Source organism: Cupressus sempervirens, chromosome 5 (genome assembly GCF_028749045.1).
Source record: "Cupressus sempervirens isolate cs-2001-9-10 chromosome 5, ASM2874904v1, whole genome shotgun sequence".
NCBI classification, from domain to species: domain Eukaryota; kingdom Viridiplantae; phylum Streptophyta; class Pinopsida; order Cupressales; family Cupressaceae; genus Cupressus; species Cupressus sempervirens.
In genome coordinates, this window is record NC_143122.1 from 320,947,931 (window position 1) to 320,965,288 (window position 17,358).

The 17,358-nt window shown below is 37.0% G+C and overlaps 1 pseudogene; it reads left to right on the forward strand.

Annotated features, from left to right (window-relative positions):
- The window catches only part of LOC149555954 (fatty acyl-CoA reductase 2, chloroplastic-like), a 103,499-nt pseudogene that overhangs the window by 13,177 nt on the left and 72,964 nt on the right, over window positions 1-17,358 (forward strand).

Sequence of the window (17,358 nt, forward strand, 5' to 3'; positions counted from 1 at the left end):
GATTTTTTTCAAATGGTTGCAAGGACCAACAAATGAAGAATTTTATGGAAGAAGAAATTAGACAAATGAAAATTAGTAGTCATGAAATCTTTTTTTTGCATGTGCACTTTATCTTTAGAGGGCCTTATTTGATGTATTAAATGGATTCATTGCACCATGATATATAAAGTTAGAGCAAGAATGTGATCCCTTTATAGAAAATTGGCACATTGTAGACAAGGAATGTGGAAATATTGAAGCATTGGACATACTTGCCCTATAACTTCAAGAAAAATGTAATGCCCCACTAAGGAACCCTCAGAACATAGGGTCAAATAAGAACTTAACATTTTTCAGTAAAGGTATGCATCATACATGCAAGTGCATTAATTAACCACAATACATATAAATAAAGGTGAGACCTACTAGAAGTAAACCACAATCATTACACGATCATGCACAAGTGGTAGACTCAAATGACTTCCAAGGGTTCCAAGATACTCCAAACACTTAGGAAAGACAAACAAAAACATTTGAGTCACCTTGTGTTAGTATAAACCGAGTCCATGAACCTCATGGAATAAGACCAAACTAATTTCCACGGTTTCCAAACAAGGCAACCAACTCATCCTCGATGCAAAATATTGTAAGGTTTATTTTAAGCCCAAATTGAAAAGTGAACTCAACGTCATATGCCAAAATAAAAAATGGGAAGTGATGTTCAATACAATTTTTCAATTGTGTGTTGTCTTTGATGTTACACAAATGTCATGTCAGTTATCAGATAGAGTCTACCGAGGTCAGTGGGTCAGCAAAGAAAAAGAAAGAGTCTACCGAGCTTAAATGGTCAACAAAGTGAATTATAGAGTCTACCAAGCATTTCGAGAAGTTAAACTGTGGAGACAGTTTCTACCGAGCTCACTCGGGTGTCGAAGGTTTTTGTAGCAGAAGTTAGTTTCTACCGAGCTCACAAGGTCAATGAAGGAAAGTTTTTATTTGCCAGGTTCACTCTGTCTCCAAAGGATTTTGCAGAGTTCGCAATGTTTACCAAGCTTTAGTTGGTTAACACTGGAAATCATTTATGGAGTAGTGTTTACTGAGCAGGGTCAACCAATGAAGGATTTCATTATTTTGAGAAATAAAGTTCAGTTGTATCATGTAAAGTTTGTAGTCGACTGATGTAATGATTATTGGTAATTGTAACTTGTAAATGAGCCCACTGGATAATTTGTAAGGTATAAATAGAAGGTCTAGTAGTGAATTCAAATGTATGGATGAATGAATGAGTGAGCATGCAAGTGAGTTAATTGTGTGAAGAGGAAAGTGTGAGCAAATTTTGAAGAAGGATCATATATCCTTGAGGAGCAGCAACAATGTATTTGATCAGACAGGTTCTAGTGAAGTAGAAAAGATATTTGTAACAACAAAGTTCAGTTACACCTCATTCAAGTCACTTCATTGTTACTTTTTCATCATTGTAGCAGTGATTCTTAAATCTCTTAACAGAGTTGGTTTAACAGCCATTTTTGTAAATCCTCTAACAAGGTGGACAGTTTTAGTAAATTGTTCTAAAGTCCTCTAGCAAGGCCACTCCTAGTAAGGTGATTAAACCCTTTAACAAGGTCACACCTAATAGTGTGTTTTGTAACCTTTAACAAGGTTGGCTCCTAATAGGGCTTTTACTTCAAAAGAGTGAAAATTGGTAGCTAGTTACTTGGTGGTTTTTCTCATAATGGGTTTCCACGTTAAATTTGGTGTCTCTTGTGTTGATGTTATTTATTTTATGCATGCATGTTAAATCTTTGTGAATGCTTAGGATCAGTAATACGTTAATATACATCTATTGAGTTATAGCATTTTTTTTGTGTGGCTACTGAGTTACAATAGTAACTAAGTTTATAAGACATCTCAGGGATCTATGGATTTATTTTTGTGGTAACTGATTCACCCCCCCCCCCCCCCCTGTAACGCCTTCTGGTACACTATCTGTCAATGACATTGCTGAGAAGAAGACTCATAACACCATGATAATAAACATTGCATCTACCCTAAGCTATGAAGAATTTGATGATATCAAGGACTGCAAAACTGCCTTTGAAATGTGGAACAAGCTGAAAGATATCTATGAAGGTGATGATAATGTGAGAAGAGCCAAAGTAGAAAGTCTGAGAGGACGAGGATGAAAAAATTGCCAAATATGTTGAAAGAGTCAAAGTAGTCATCAATGAAATCAAGGCTGCTGGCGGAGACATTGAGGAGGAAATAGTTGTCAGTAAAGTTCTTAGAACATTACTTCCCATTTATACAATTAGAGTTTCTACAATTCAAGAAAGAAGATGTGAGGCAAATCATAAGATAAACTTAGAAGCAATAGTAGGAAGATTGACTACATTTAAGCTAGATAAATAGGACAACTATGTTCCAGCTTCCAAGAACATTGAATCAACATTTGAAGCCAAGCTTTCACTCAAAGAGAAGGGAAAAAAGATAAAGGAATCTCAGTCAGTAAGTGAAGAAGAATCAGAATAGAGTTCTGATAGTAATCTTGAGGTGGTTGAAGCTCTACTAGCAAGGAAATATTTTAGAGGCAGAGGAAAATACAAAGGTAAGTTTCCTCTAATATGTTTTTCATGCGAGGAAATTGGTCATATTGTTGCTAGGTGCCTAAACAAACAAAATAAGGATGAGAAGAAAGGTCACAAGTGCAATGGCAAGAAAATTTTTGATGATGGTGAAGATGAAATTGTTTACATTGTTGTGAAAGATGAATCTGATAATGATGAGGAAGATAGAAAAGTACTTATCTCTCATGTGAGAAAAAATGATACATGGATCATAGATAGTGGTTGCTCTCATCATATGACTGGTGACAAAACAAAGTTTGAACATTTTGAAGACTATGATGGTGGTAGTGTGAGGTTTGGTAATAATGAACCTTGTTGCATAAAAGGAAAAGGAAGAATCTTACTAACCAAAGAACTTGTATGTGATAATGCCTATTGGGTTGAAGGACTAAAACACAATCTGTTGAGTGTGGCACAGCTAATCAATAATGGATTCAAAATGGAATTCATCCATGGAAAAGTAAGATTGCTGGATGACAAAAGAAAGCTGATTGGATTAGGCATACAGACAAAAGGTAACTTGTTCTATCTTGAACTTGTTGAATGTTCATGTTTTATTGTTCAAGTTGAAAAAAGTTGGTTATGGCACAGAAGGTTATGTCATGTGAACTTTGATAACTTGGTGAAAATAAGAAAATTCAAAAAGTAAGAGGTATTCCTAGTATAAAGAAACCTGAGGTTGGTCTATGCAAGAACTGTTAGATTGGTACGATGGGAAAGACTAGCTTTAAAAGTAAGAACTATCAGTCTAAAGAAGTTTTGAAAATTGTGCATATTGGTTTGTGTGGACCTATTGGAATTGAAAGCTATAATGGAGAAAAGTTTTTCATTCTTTTTGTTGATGATTATTCTAAAATGATGATTGTCGTGTATTTGAGAGAGAAATTAGAAGCATTTGAGAAGTACAAATAATATTTAGCCAGAGTATAGAAGGAAATAGGGAAAAGACTGAAATTCTTGAGGTCAAACAGAGGTGGTGAATTCATCTCCCATGAGTTCAATAACTTTTGCATTGAAAGGGGAATCAAAAGACAAGTATCAGCCCCTGGAACGCCCAAGCAAAATGGAATAGCTAAAAGGAGGAACAGATCTATCATGGACTGTGCAAGAACTTTAATGATTGAAAATAACATTTCTATCAAATATTGGAAGGAAGCTATCAACACTGCAGTTCATACCTTGAACTGAGATCAACTAAAGAAGGACTCATTCAAAACTCCCTACAAGTTATGATATGGCTATAAAACCAATGTAAGTTACCTAAAAGTATTTGGAAGTAAATGTTATATTCTGAAAGAATCTAGAAAAGGTAAATTTGATGTGAAGGGTGATGAAAGAATATTTTTGGGATATTCTTGCAAGAGTAAAGCATATAGATGTTTGAATTTGTCTACTCACAAAGTCATAGAGAGTGCACATGTGAAAGTTGATGAGTTTGCAGAAAGGACTGAAGAAGATAGAAAAAAGGAACTAGAAGATTATAGGAGATTTGTTTTCATTGAACCTTAATACAGTGCTAGATACATCTGTCAATCAGGAATCTTCTGCTCCCGGGTCTTCAGTCACTGAGTTGCAAGAAGTTCAAACCGAGTTGCAGGTACCTAAGTCATAGTTAGATGCTACCAAGCCAATACCTACCGAGTCTGAAGGACCTAAGCAATAGTCAGATTAGCCAGAACCTAAAGTTGAAATACAAGAGGATGACAATGCAATTCGTTCAAAAGGCAAGGAACCAGTATTAGCCAAGTATGTCAGGAAACATCATGCACCAGAATAGATTATTGGAGACAAATATGAAGGTACTATGACAAGAAGTAAGCTAAAAGGTACTTGTTTACTTGTTGATTTTGAACCTAGAAATGTCAAAGATGCATTAGAAAATGAAAGTTGGATTGAGGATATGAATGAAGAGATAGAGAAAATAGAGAAGAATAAAATATGGACTCTTGTTCCTAGGCCTAAAGATAAGAATGTGATTGGAACTAAGTGGGTATTCCAAAATAAGTTGAATGAAGATGGTAAGGTGTCAAGGAACAAAGCTAGATTGGTATGTAAATGATACTCTCAAGAAGAAGGAATAGACTATGGAGATACTTTTGCTCCTGTTGCAAGATTGGAAGGTGTCGGGACCTTATTTGCATATGTTGCATACAAAGTATTTAAGGTTTATCAGATGGATGTCAAATCAACATTTCTCAATGGTATACTAGATGAAGAAGTCTACATTAAACAGCATGAAGGTTTTGTTGATCCAGACAAGAAGGACATGGTCTGCAAATTACAAAAAGCATTGTATGGTCTAAAGCAAGCCCCTAGAGCATGGTATGAAGGATTGCATAACTATCTTATTCATATTGGTTTTCAAAGAACTAATGATAACAGTAGCTTGTATATCAAGGAAGGACTAGATAACAAGATTGTTTTGGCAGAAATATTTGTGGATGATACTTTGTTTACAAGAAATGATGATTTATGGAAAGAATTTTTAGAGTAAATGAACAAGGAATTTGAGATGTCAATGTTTGGTGAGATTAAATTCTTTGTTGGTCTTCAAATCCAGTAGAGTAATAATGGTATCTACATTACTCAATCTAAATACATCAAGGAGATACTAAAAAAGTTTGGGATGGAAGATTGTAAACCAGTTGGAACTCCTATGTGCACTAAACTAAAGCTTACCAAGGATAATGAATCAAAGGAGGTAGATCAGACATTATATAGATCAATAATTGGAAAGTTGCAGTATGTAGTTCATACAAGGCCAGATATTGCTCTTGTAGTTGGTATTGTAGCAAGATTTTCAACAAAACGAAGAGAAAATCATATGATGGAAATCAAAAGGATCATGAGATACTTGAAAGGCACTGAAGATTATGGATTATGGTACAAATTTGGAGGTAATATGGATTTGAAAGTGTTTACTAATGCAGATTGGGTAGGAAACATTGATGACAGAAAGAGTACAAGTGGAGGAGCATTCTTTTTTGGAAAGAGGTTGGTTTCTTGGACAAGTAAAAAGAAAAATTGCACATCTCAATCTACAGTAGAAGTAGAGTATGTTGCAGCAGCAGTAAATTATTCTAATATTGTTTGGTTCAAAAAATTATTGGAAGGCATGAAGGTGGAAATTAAAGAGCCTTTTGTTATTTTTTGTGACAATACAAGTGCAATCAACATATCTAAGAATCCAGTAATGCATTAAAAAACCAAGCACATTGCAATAAAATATCATTTTGTCAGAGAATTGGTGCAGGATAAGGAGATCAGATTGGAATATGTCCATACAAAAGAACAAATTACTGACATATTCACCAAGTCGTTACCTAAGGATGCATTCTTATATCTAAGAGGTAAGTTAGGGCTCATCCCCTATCCAAGGCTTACTAAAATGAAGTTTTCGTGATGTATCGACAGGAATCAAGTCACAAATATTTTTAGTTAATGTAGCATAATCAAGGGAACATTGCATATGAATAAGTACTTAAGTTATATTGTTACTCATTTGGCTTGTGTTGTCAAAGAGGGAGAGTATACTATCATATCTTTCTAAAATTTGAATTGATTGTGGAGAATCTGCTATTTGATAAGAAGTTATGTAATTCCTTCACAGAGGGAGATTACTATATTAGAGAATTTTGTGGCATAAAATCTAAGAGGGAGAAATATTTTGTCAGAAATAGACTTGTTCTCAAATTTTATTCTGCTATGACATGTTGTGTTGCCATCAATGCCAAAGAGGGAGATTGTTGGATACAATTGTTCATTTGTGTGTTGTCTTTGATGTTACACAAATGTTATATCAGTTATCAGATAGAGTCTACCAAGCTCGGTCAACAAAGCAAAAGACAGAGTCTACTGAGCTCAGATGGTCAACAAAGTGAATTAAAAAGTCCATCGAGCATTTCTAGAAGTTACACTGCTCGCTTGAGCGTCGAAGTTTTTTGTAGCAAAAGTCAGTTTCTACCAAGCTTACAAGGTCAGCGAAGGAAAGTTAGTGTCTACCGAGTTTACTCGGTCTCCAAAGGATTTTGTAGAGTTTGCAATGTTTACCGAGCTTCAATTGGTTAACACTGGAAATTATTTATGGAGTAGTGTTTACCGAGTAGGGTCGGCCAATGAAGGATTTCATTGTTTTGAGAAATAAAGTTCAATTGTTTCATGTAAAGTTTGTAGCCGACTAATGTAATGATTATTGGTAATTGTAACTTGTAAATGAGCTTACTGGATAATTTGTAAGGATAAATAGAAGGTCTAGTTGTGAATTCAAATGTATGGATGAATGAATGAACGAGCATGCAAGTGAGTTAATTGTGTGCAGAGGAAAGTGTGAGCGAATTTTGAAGAAGAATCAGATATCCTTGAGGAGCAACAAAGGTGCATTCGATCAGAGATTTGTAATAGAAAAGTTCAGTTGCATCTCATTCAAGTCACTTCATTGTTACTTTTTCATCATTGTAGCGGTGATTCATAAATCTCTTAATAGAGTTGGTTTAACAGCCATTTTTGTAAATCCTCTAACAAGGTGAACAGTTTTAGTAAATTGTTCCAAAGTCCTCTAGCAAGGTGATTAAATCCTTTAACAAGGTCACACCTCACAGTGTGTTTTGTAACCTTTAATAGGGTTGGCTCCTAATAGGGCTTGTAATGCCCCGCCCGAAGATCCTTGGAAACAAGGATTCAAATCAAGCCAAGATATATATATATATATATATATATATATATATATATATATATATATATATATATATATATATATATATATATATATATATATATATATACCAGTATGAATGCACAAGACAACATCATACAGGGATCACAACGATCGCAACGGAAGACTTCAACACAATCCCGACAACCAACGAATCTCTGAACGCCACTACCCAACTAACACACCCAAACAAAAGCCAACAACCACCACAACAAGATGAGGGCATAAGAAATGACCACTCATCAACAAAACACCAAGCTGGGGTAATATGCAGAATCCCAAAATTTGGCTAAGCCTGAAATCCTGAAGCCCTAAAAATTGGCTAAGTCTGGATTTTTGAAGCCTTGAAATTTCCTAGAATCCATAACTTATCTCTGAGAGGTTTGAAACCTATCTCAAACGATTTGTTGCATATATTAAAATATATCTTAAGTATAAGGAATTAAATATACGTCAACTTATACTTAAACGATGTATTTTAAACCCCAAAGGACAACAACAAAAACCCAAAAATTGAATTTCAAAAGAAACCTCCTGAATTCAAAATGCAACAACATAGGCTCGAAGAACGCCCAAAAGGGTATCCAAAACCACTCTCAAAAAGATCCGATCATGAAGAAAAGTGTCCACTGATGGCACACGCAGGTTTTTCACAAAAATCGTGCGACACTTTTTACTAAGGGAGGGTGACACTTCTCCCTTACTGCGTGCGACACTTCTCAAGAAGGCGTGCGATACTGGAAAAGTATCGCGCGACATTTCTCATAAAGCCGTGCGACACTCTTCTACTGTCGTACGACACTTCTCCAGTAATGCATGCAACACTTTATAGTATCGTACGACATTCTTTCTATGGGCGTGCGATACTTTATCAGTGTCGCACAATGCTGAACAAATGTCGCCCATAGAAAGTAAAAACACTTCTAAAACTCAAAAACGGGGAAAAACTGACAAAAGAAGCTCCACACCAGGGAGTACCGGATCCACAAAGGCTCGAGGAATGAACACTCGACTGCAAGAACAACACAGAATGAAGGACATCAAACCATCTAAACTATAGCAGCATAGAACACACTAAAAATAAACATCGCAGAGAACAAAAGCAACATCGCAATGTACATAAATACATCTCAGGAACAATACAACCAAACTAAGTACGCGGTTCCTCCCAACCGTCAATAGCATCATAAGACCATCGTGGGTCCTAGCCATCCCCCGCGCATAACATCCCAAGCCACCGACCAGATCGTCAGTACTGTCGTAATAGGGACGTCACTACTAAAACATGCAACAATATAAGCATAAGGAAATCTAACATGCTAGTAGTAAAGCATAAGATAATCCTACAGTAGATAACATCTCCTATTACATGCTAAATAGCAATAAGCAACAGATATACTACTAAATCAAATAATATCATTTAATTATATGCTAATCATCATGATAAGGGAATGCGTCAAATAAACTAACATCATCTAAACATGATATCCAAGAATTCCAATGAAAGCATAAATCACAAGAAAGCATACTCCAGAACCCGAAGTACCAAGTGAAGACATCCAACAACGGTCGCACTAGGACAAAAGATCGTCTCTATACACCAATCCCTAGCAGTGGTGAAGGTAGCTACGCCTCCCAACCACGTGGCACCCGTAGGTCCACACCCGCCATGCTGATGGAGATAATGACCCAACCAAAAACACACATAAAGCACAACATCCAAGGCTAACACTCACGCCAGACAGTATGATGGCTGCAACCAAGAACCTAAGACAATGCAAGGAGTACAGGTCTTGGTCAGACACTCAAAAGGCTGCTAAGTAGGGGCTGACATCATGGAGAGTCGGTTGGCATCGACAAGCCCAAGCTAGTATAGGCAGCTACTCTTCTCAACAGAAGGCGCACAACCTAGGGCAGCTACTCTTCATGACGGAAGGCACACAACCCACACATTTTAATTATCGTGTATTTATTACCACCCAAAGTTTTAATTTAATTATCACTTATATAAAACTTCCTCTGCCAACTGGGAAGTAGTCACCAGGTTACAGGATAGAAGCCCCCTCCATATGCTACCCTACCCTACCCATGCTCATCCTACGACAAGTGCCCGTGGGCATGCATACTCCCATCCCAACCCCAATGATCATAACTTTCGGCAAATCCACGAAAGATCGGGCCTCGCAAGTCACCCAACAAATGTACGCGTATGTACTCGTGTGTGGCGCACCACCATCACGAAGATCATAACACAAGGACAGGAATGAGAACACAATGAAAAGAAAACACCCAACTGAAAGCAACATGGGAAGGATGGATTCTACACGAATCCCAAAGCCAACAAAACCATACATCATAAAATCACTCAACCGGCCTCAATCCGAGAGTATGGACTCTACATGAATCCCAATGATGTAACAAGACCAAACATCATGAACTCACTCAATCGGCCTCAATCCGAGAGTATGGATTCTACACGAATCTTAGCGTTCACGAAAAAAAAGCAAAGGTCTAAAGGAAACCATAACACCAGGTATAAAATCACTCAACCGAACACAACGTCGGGAGTACGGATGCGACACGCATCCCAATGCAACATAAAAGTGCAAAAGTGGTCTGACTGATATCCAAACAGATCATCAAGGTCCACGACCCACATTGTGCCAAGAAAACTCAAGAAAATAGGGCAGCACGCAAAACGAGGTAAAAACTCCCAAAATTGGAAAACTTCAAAATTAAAACCCATTTTGCCTTTGGGTTCAAAAACCCCAAAAATCCAAAAATAAATGAAATCGGACACCGTATGCAAAAACGGCCAGCATAACGGCGTAAAATCCCAAACCCTCATCTCAAAAAATAGAGAAATGTTCATACCCGCCCAACCGGGTAGAACTAGCATACAGAAACGAAGGGGAACACTAGTTCTCAGCCTCCAAACAAACGGCTACCAAAAACAGAAGCTGAAACGGAGCAGAAACAATAAAACGGGAAAGCCCTACCTCACAGCCAAAAGGGCAAAACGGGAATCTGAACCATAAAATAAATACCTCGCAGAATTAGCTGAAAATCGCGGCAATCCAAGGTTTCCCCGAGCTGGATCCAACGAGCTCAACCTCGCGACGATACCACGCTCGTAGCTCCCACAACGAACAAAACAGTAAATCCTCATGAAGAGGATTTTGGGTTTTACTCTCCAACTTTCCAATTTGAAAGTGAGAAGTGAGGAATTAAATTCCTCTTTGGATACTTATTCACTTTTTGCGTGAATAATCGATTAGGGCATTTAACCAGCCAATCTAGTTAAACCCCGAATCGACCCAAACGAAAACAAGCTATTCCTATAAATAGGAATTCATCTATGGCAAAGCTGCCAGAAATTAAAATTAATCAATTAAAAAGCCCGAAAAATCAAAAACACATAAATCTCCTGAACAACTTTCGCGACAAAGTGAAACTCTAAATGCACAGACACGCTTACTGGTCTAATCACATAATGCAAATGAGTTCGGATTTAATAATCACCGAAAGGTTTAAATTAAACATTTAATTAAGGATACGTCGACCATACAAGGGTGACATTGGTAAAATATGAACGGCTGAATCACTAACTCCATGTGCCAATGCCAGGGATATAATCCTGCACACTAAAAAACACGATCAAGTGCAATTGCATGTAATAATATAGCCGAAGCAATAAATGCATTAAATCATCTAATTTAACCATTTATTTAATTATATTAAAATAATCTATTTACATCACTCACGTTCGCATAAAGCATAGCAACGCAGGAATGAAGTAAATAACCATAGCATTAAATCCATCATATAGCAAAAACAAAGGTATGTCCAAATACCAGATAACCAAATAACATCGTAAAACACACTGTCATCTCAAAATGGCATCATCATGCAATATGATTAACTGAACAACATAGTAGTATAACATCTATGATACTAGAATCAAAGAGTAACGTTTGACCCTCAGGTCATCTCAAATGTAAAACATCACATAAGAACAGATATCTCTCAGATCAAAATAAAACAAGGTAAATGTCCGCAGCACATAACCAAATAATCCCACATGAACAATCCATTTCTAATCATTAATGCATTTAATAAAGATTGATTACTTTGCATAAAAAGGGCATTTAAAACATATAAACGAACACAGTCATAAACATGACTAACCACTGCTACAGGAGCCTAGTCCAGTGTAGCATGGTAAAAGTACATAGTGCAATCTCTGCACACATCTCAGGGTAATCATAGAACAACCTCATGATACCACATCGATCCTGGTAACCACTGGCACAAACCTCAGTGAACCAAAAATCACATCAAAATCTCAAAGATCAGTCAAAAGCATAAATAAGGCAACTGATACAAAAATATAAATCCAAACACCTCAACGGTGTAGACCACTCAGGGTCACAATCATGATCCATCACAACAAAAGATCAGCAAGGGTGCATCCATCAGGACGACTTATAACAGTCAAATGGGAGAGGCACTACAGGGCTCACTTCATAAGAGTGAAAATTGGTAGCTAGTTACTTGGTGGTTTTTTCCATATTGGATTTTCACGTTAAATCTGGTGTCTTTTGCGTTGATGTTATTTCTTTTATGCATGCATGTTAAATCTTTTTGAATGCTTAAGGATCAGTAATAAGTTAATATACATCTACCAAGTCACAACATTTTTTGTGTGGCTACCGAGTGACAGCAATAACTAAGTTTATAAGACATCTAAAGGATCCATGGATTTGTTTTTGTGGTAACTGATTCACCCCCCCAAGTTACTCCATCTATATTTCCAACAAGTGAATGCATGAAAAGGTCCCATAGACAAGGGGAAACCAATAATGGAATTTAATTTTTTGATAGACCTAGGAACAACTCTCTAACATAGATACACAAAGTTGTTTCAAAGACATATGTGCAGAAGCGAGATTATACATTGCTAGTCTTGAAAAGATGCACAAATTTGATTAACATATGTGAAACTTTGTTGAGTACATGTACAACTTTTATGAACAAATGCATAGCTTTGAGGGTCATACGAGTAGGTTTAGAAAAATATATGCAAAATTTTCTTAAATACATAGCTAAATTTAAAATATAAGTCTATTGGACCCAACACATAGCTAAAATGAGTACAAATCCACACTGAGGAGTATTGGAATGCATGATTTGAGGTTGTTCACACTAAATATCATGAATAACATCAAAATCTAATAGATCAAAGGATGTAAAACAAGTATAAATGTATAATGTGAAAATAACAAGTAGGGATTAAAAGAAGCACATCATGCTCAAAACTCTATCGTTGGAGTAATTTTGACATCCATGCACCAATCCCAACAACAATAAATTATAACTCCACCCTACTACATGGAACCCTGGTCCCACCTAACCATGCTCATGGAGATAGTCACCCAACCATTATCATGAGGTATATGCATATGCCAAGAAGTTTCATAACCCAAAGGATAGTACATAGGTCTAATACAATACATAGGTACAAATACATATATCATAGTGCAAGTAGTTCAAGGTCACTACTCAAAATTGGATAGGGTATAGTAATAAGACTTAAGAATGGAGTGTTATTGCACAACTCAAGGAATCCTGTGTAATATGTAGTGTTCCTTTTCTCATGAAGCAAGCTTTACTATGTCATCTCAATGTTTGCATATGACCATGACTATGCCAAATCAACATCTATAGGAAGTCATGGCTATGTTGTCTCCAGTGATAACTTTAAGAAACCCCTCCCAAAAAAAAGCCTAAAATGCTAGTGAATCCAACATTTTGTGGGCAGGAAAATTTTAATGTCGAGGGCAATTTTTTTGTTTCATATAGAGAATAAAATATTATATGTTGGCAATTTTTTTCTTGCCCTAGCAAAAATCATTTTAAATGTGGTGAATTAATGTTTTTTCTTGCTAATAGATAAATAAATGATGGCTATTTTTTCCCTTTTGAAAAATGAATTAATAATGTCAAAGGTGAATTACTTGTTTTGTAGAAAAATGAATGATAATGGTCTTGGCTAATCTTTAGTGGTAAAGTGAAAAATTGTTTAATTTGAAAGTGAATATGCACATGTATTGGCTGGTGACTGTACTAACTACGAAGTAGTCACTTCAAGTTTTAACTTTTGCGTTGTCTTAGGTCTATTATTAATAATGTCATAATGTCGTTATGTCAGTGTCACTATTACCAAATCGACTACCATCACTTTTGTATTGTTAATAGTAAATACAATAATTTTATTGACTGTTGATTAATTATAGATCAATGATAGAAGATGCATTTCGGGGCCACTCGCTTGAAAAGACTTGGAGTCGCATGAAATTCTCTGGAATGGAGACACGTGGAAAGTTTTGCATGAAAACCATTAACTGGAATGTACTCAATGCCAGACACTTTCAATTGTCTGACATTAATGCTATTACATTTCAGCATTTCATACACTTGAAAATTAATAGGAATACGAAAAAAATAAGATATAACAGATTGCGAACTCAAAACAATTTAATGCAATTTCCATTAAATAATCTCTTTAATTCCTCTTTCATTATCATTTCTCAAATTCTTCAATATGTATTTGGTTTATAGAGTTTCTTGAATCTTAGTCATGGATACACCAATTCACCTTAGATGCACTACAATGGCTCTGCAAAAGCCCTTTTTGGGCAGGATTCCTGACGATGTCCTTGCCATGGTTTGAAAGCCAAATACCCAAAGTCCTTTTATTCATCATGCTATATTCATGGTCCTCAGCCATGAATGCTTAAGAAACAATAAGATGTAGTGTGTGTCCATAGTTATTACCTCCCACTTCCTCGCGTCTCTTCTCAATCTTGGACGCAGTCAAATAGACATTCTGATGCTTTTGTGTAACGTTTTTAAGGAAACATTTTTAGAAGATGATGTTAAAAGTCTTGTATTGATCGAGCAGGTACTGGGGTCGGGTATTGGCATCCCTTTTGCAGATGTAGCAGACAAGTGGTGGAAGCAAGCCATAGGGAGCACTGTACAAAAGCATCCTTTCCTGTTTGGATTGAATGAATGGCAATTGACTCGTCATTGGAAGTGGGTGTGGCTTGGGTAAAATATTTTCTTCTTCCAACCTCTTTAGTTTCTCTTCTTAATCTTTTACAGTTTTTAAACATTTCTCTTTTAAATTCAAATCTTTTTCTTTTCATATCCAATAATTATCCTTGCATAATCTCTATCTCAAAAATTAGATTAGTATTTTCCTTCACCTTATTTCCCATTGAAATAAATAAATTCAACTCACCTAAAGTCATTCTATGTCTTGTATCCATTTTTTAGTACCTTCAAATTTTATTAGCAATGATTGCAACCAAACTACTCATAATAGATATGGGACATACTTTTTTCCTCTTTACACCAATCTTACTCCATACACCTGATGCAAGAGCATCCAGAGGTATAAGGGCAATCCCGTGTCACCCAAAAAAATATACTTAGACTTAGTTTTTATTTCATGTGTTTTCATTTTTGGATACCCATTTGGGTCAAATAAAGGTTCCAACTCTCATAGTTCCACTATCAGTGTTCGTGTAAATCCCAAAAAAATAGGAGTATGTAATTGAGCCATCATTTTGGTGAACTAGGAGGTGTAAATTGGCTAGATGAATGTAATTGTAAATTAGAGCATTCCAGAAAAAGAATCAGGTCAAAAGGCCCCACGGTTTGAAAGTTATTGCAATTTTTTGAGTTGTGGAGACCTCTTAAGAATGCTTCAAAGTAAGGTTAGGGGCATTAAATGACCTCGAAAAGGGCCAAAAAATGGGGGACGAGCAAAACTAGTCCATAGGGCTATAGAGTGCTTCGAGAGCTTTTCGAAAATGTAAACGATTCGTCAATCAGAGCTATGGTTCAAAAGTTATGCCTCCCGGAAGTTCGATTACCATTTCTGCATTCTTCTAGATTTGCGTCAACTTCTAACGCATCTTCTGGAACCTTCTATTTGGTCGGTGGATGCCTACTTCTAGAATGTACTCCTAGTCCTTAACCCTCCGGGGTCTATTTAAGGAGATTTCTGGCATTGTAAAAGGCAATTCGGAGTGGAGTTTGAGAGGAGGTACTGAAAGGAGAAATTATCTCCACATTTATGCTATTGTAAGCCCTTAGGGCATGTTTTGAAGTTTATTTTCTCTGTACTGAATGTACTAGCTTATTTTTCAGTTAATACAATTTCCCTTTTCTATTGTGTCCATTCTGCTCTTGGGTTGTGTCCCCATCAAGTGGTATCATAACTAGTTTTCCTGAGTGTGTAGACAGAGCGCTGACTGTGAGGCAGCTTGCACCAGGACTGTGTGGTTGTGGATTTGAGTTAAGAAGATGCCTCCATGAAGAGAGCGTGGTGGAAGGGCTAGAGCTATTAATCCTGAGGAGGTTAGAGCCCTCCAAAGGCAAGTACAAGCATTGTAGGAGGAGCTCCGTAGAGGAGCAACTGTGGCTGCAGGTGATGAAAGTGAAGATGACAATGAAGAAGATGAAATTGGACCAGAAGGGGAATTTGACGGGAAAGTTTTGAATCATGCAAAAGAAAGGCTTTTTAGGGCCATTACTAAGTTTGAGAAAAGACCTACAATTGAAGTGGGTGTATTTTCAGGAAATCTAAAACCAGATGAGTTGATCGATTTGATCAATGAACTGGAAGAATACTTTGAGTATGAGGATATTAGGGACCTAGATAGGGTTAAGTTTGCAAAGGCCAAAATGAAAGGCCATGCCAAAATCTTGTGGCAAGAGGTCCAATTGGAAAGAAACAAAAGAGGAAAGGAGAAGATCACAAGATGGGATCACATGGTGGACAAATTGAAGAAGCAATTCATTCCTGTGGACTATAAGCTTGATTTGTTTAAGAAGATGCATGGGTTAAAGCAAGCAGAAAGATCAGTCCAAGAATATATAGAGAAATTTTACCGACTCTTGATTAGAGCGGGGCATGCAGAAGAAAATAAGGAGAAGATTGCTCATTATATCAGTGGGTTGAGACCTAGCATCTAGGAGGAATTAAGTTTGGTAAGAATGACCAGCGTTGAAGAGACATACCAGTTTGCCCTACGAGTTGAAGAGAAGCTGAATAAAAGGTTTGAAGGAAGAAAAAGAGGGCGCGATCAAGGAGGAAGGGGAAGCGGTAGATCATCTGGAGGCCACAATGAAACCCAAAAGAAAAATGAAGATGTGGGTACTAGCAGGAACCAGAGGAATTAGGGTTTCAAGCGTTCCTATGATCAAGACTTTGGAAATCAGAGAGGAAGAGGTAGAGGACGTGGACAAGGAAGAGGAGGCTTCCATGGTACCTATTTCCATTGCAATGAAGAAGGTCATCGTGCCTTTGAATGCCCTCAATGACAAGGAAGGACAAATAGGAGAGTTGAGGGCCAAGCTAGGGTTGCTCATGTGGATGAGGATGCATAATCATCACATTCAGAGGATGCAGAAAGAGGAGAGACCTTGGTAAATGAAAGAGTCCTACTAAGTGGTGAGATTAAACCAGGACAACGAAGGAGTTTGTTCCATACCAGATGCAAGTGTGAGGATAAATGTTGTGGCGTGATCATTGATGGTGGTAGCACTCATAACTTGGTATCAGAAGAGGTGGTCTCTAAGCTGAAGCTCCAGAGGGAGAAACATCCCCAGCCCTATCAGATTGCTTGGATAAAAGATGATCATAAGGTCCTGGTAAGTGAACAATGTTTAGTGAAATTCAAAATTGGGAGTTACCATGATGAAGTTCTTTGTGATGTTATTTCGATGGATGTTTGCCATCTATTGTTGGGTAGACCATGGCAGTTTGATAGACATGCAGTACATGATGGACATGCAAACACATACTCTCTGACAAAGGATGGAGTTCGCCACAAATTGAAGCCCATGAAAAAGGAAGGTGAAATGGTATGTAGCAGTGCTAGGATTTGTCTTGTTGATGAAAGGAAGTTTTTAGATGGCATGAAACATCAGCATATGTGCTATGCTTTGATTCCTAGGAAAGATAAAGAA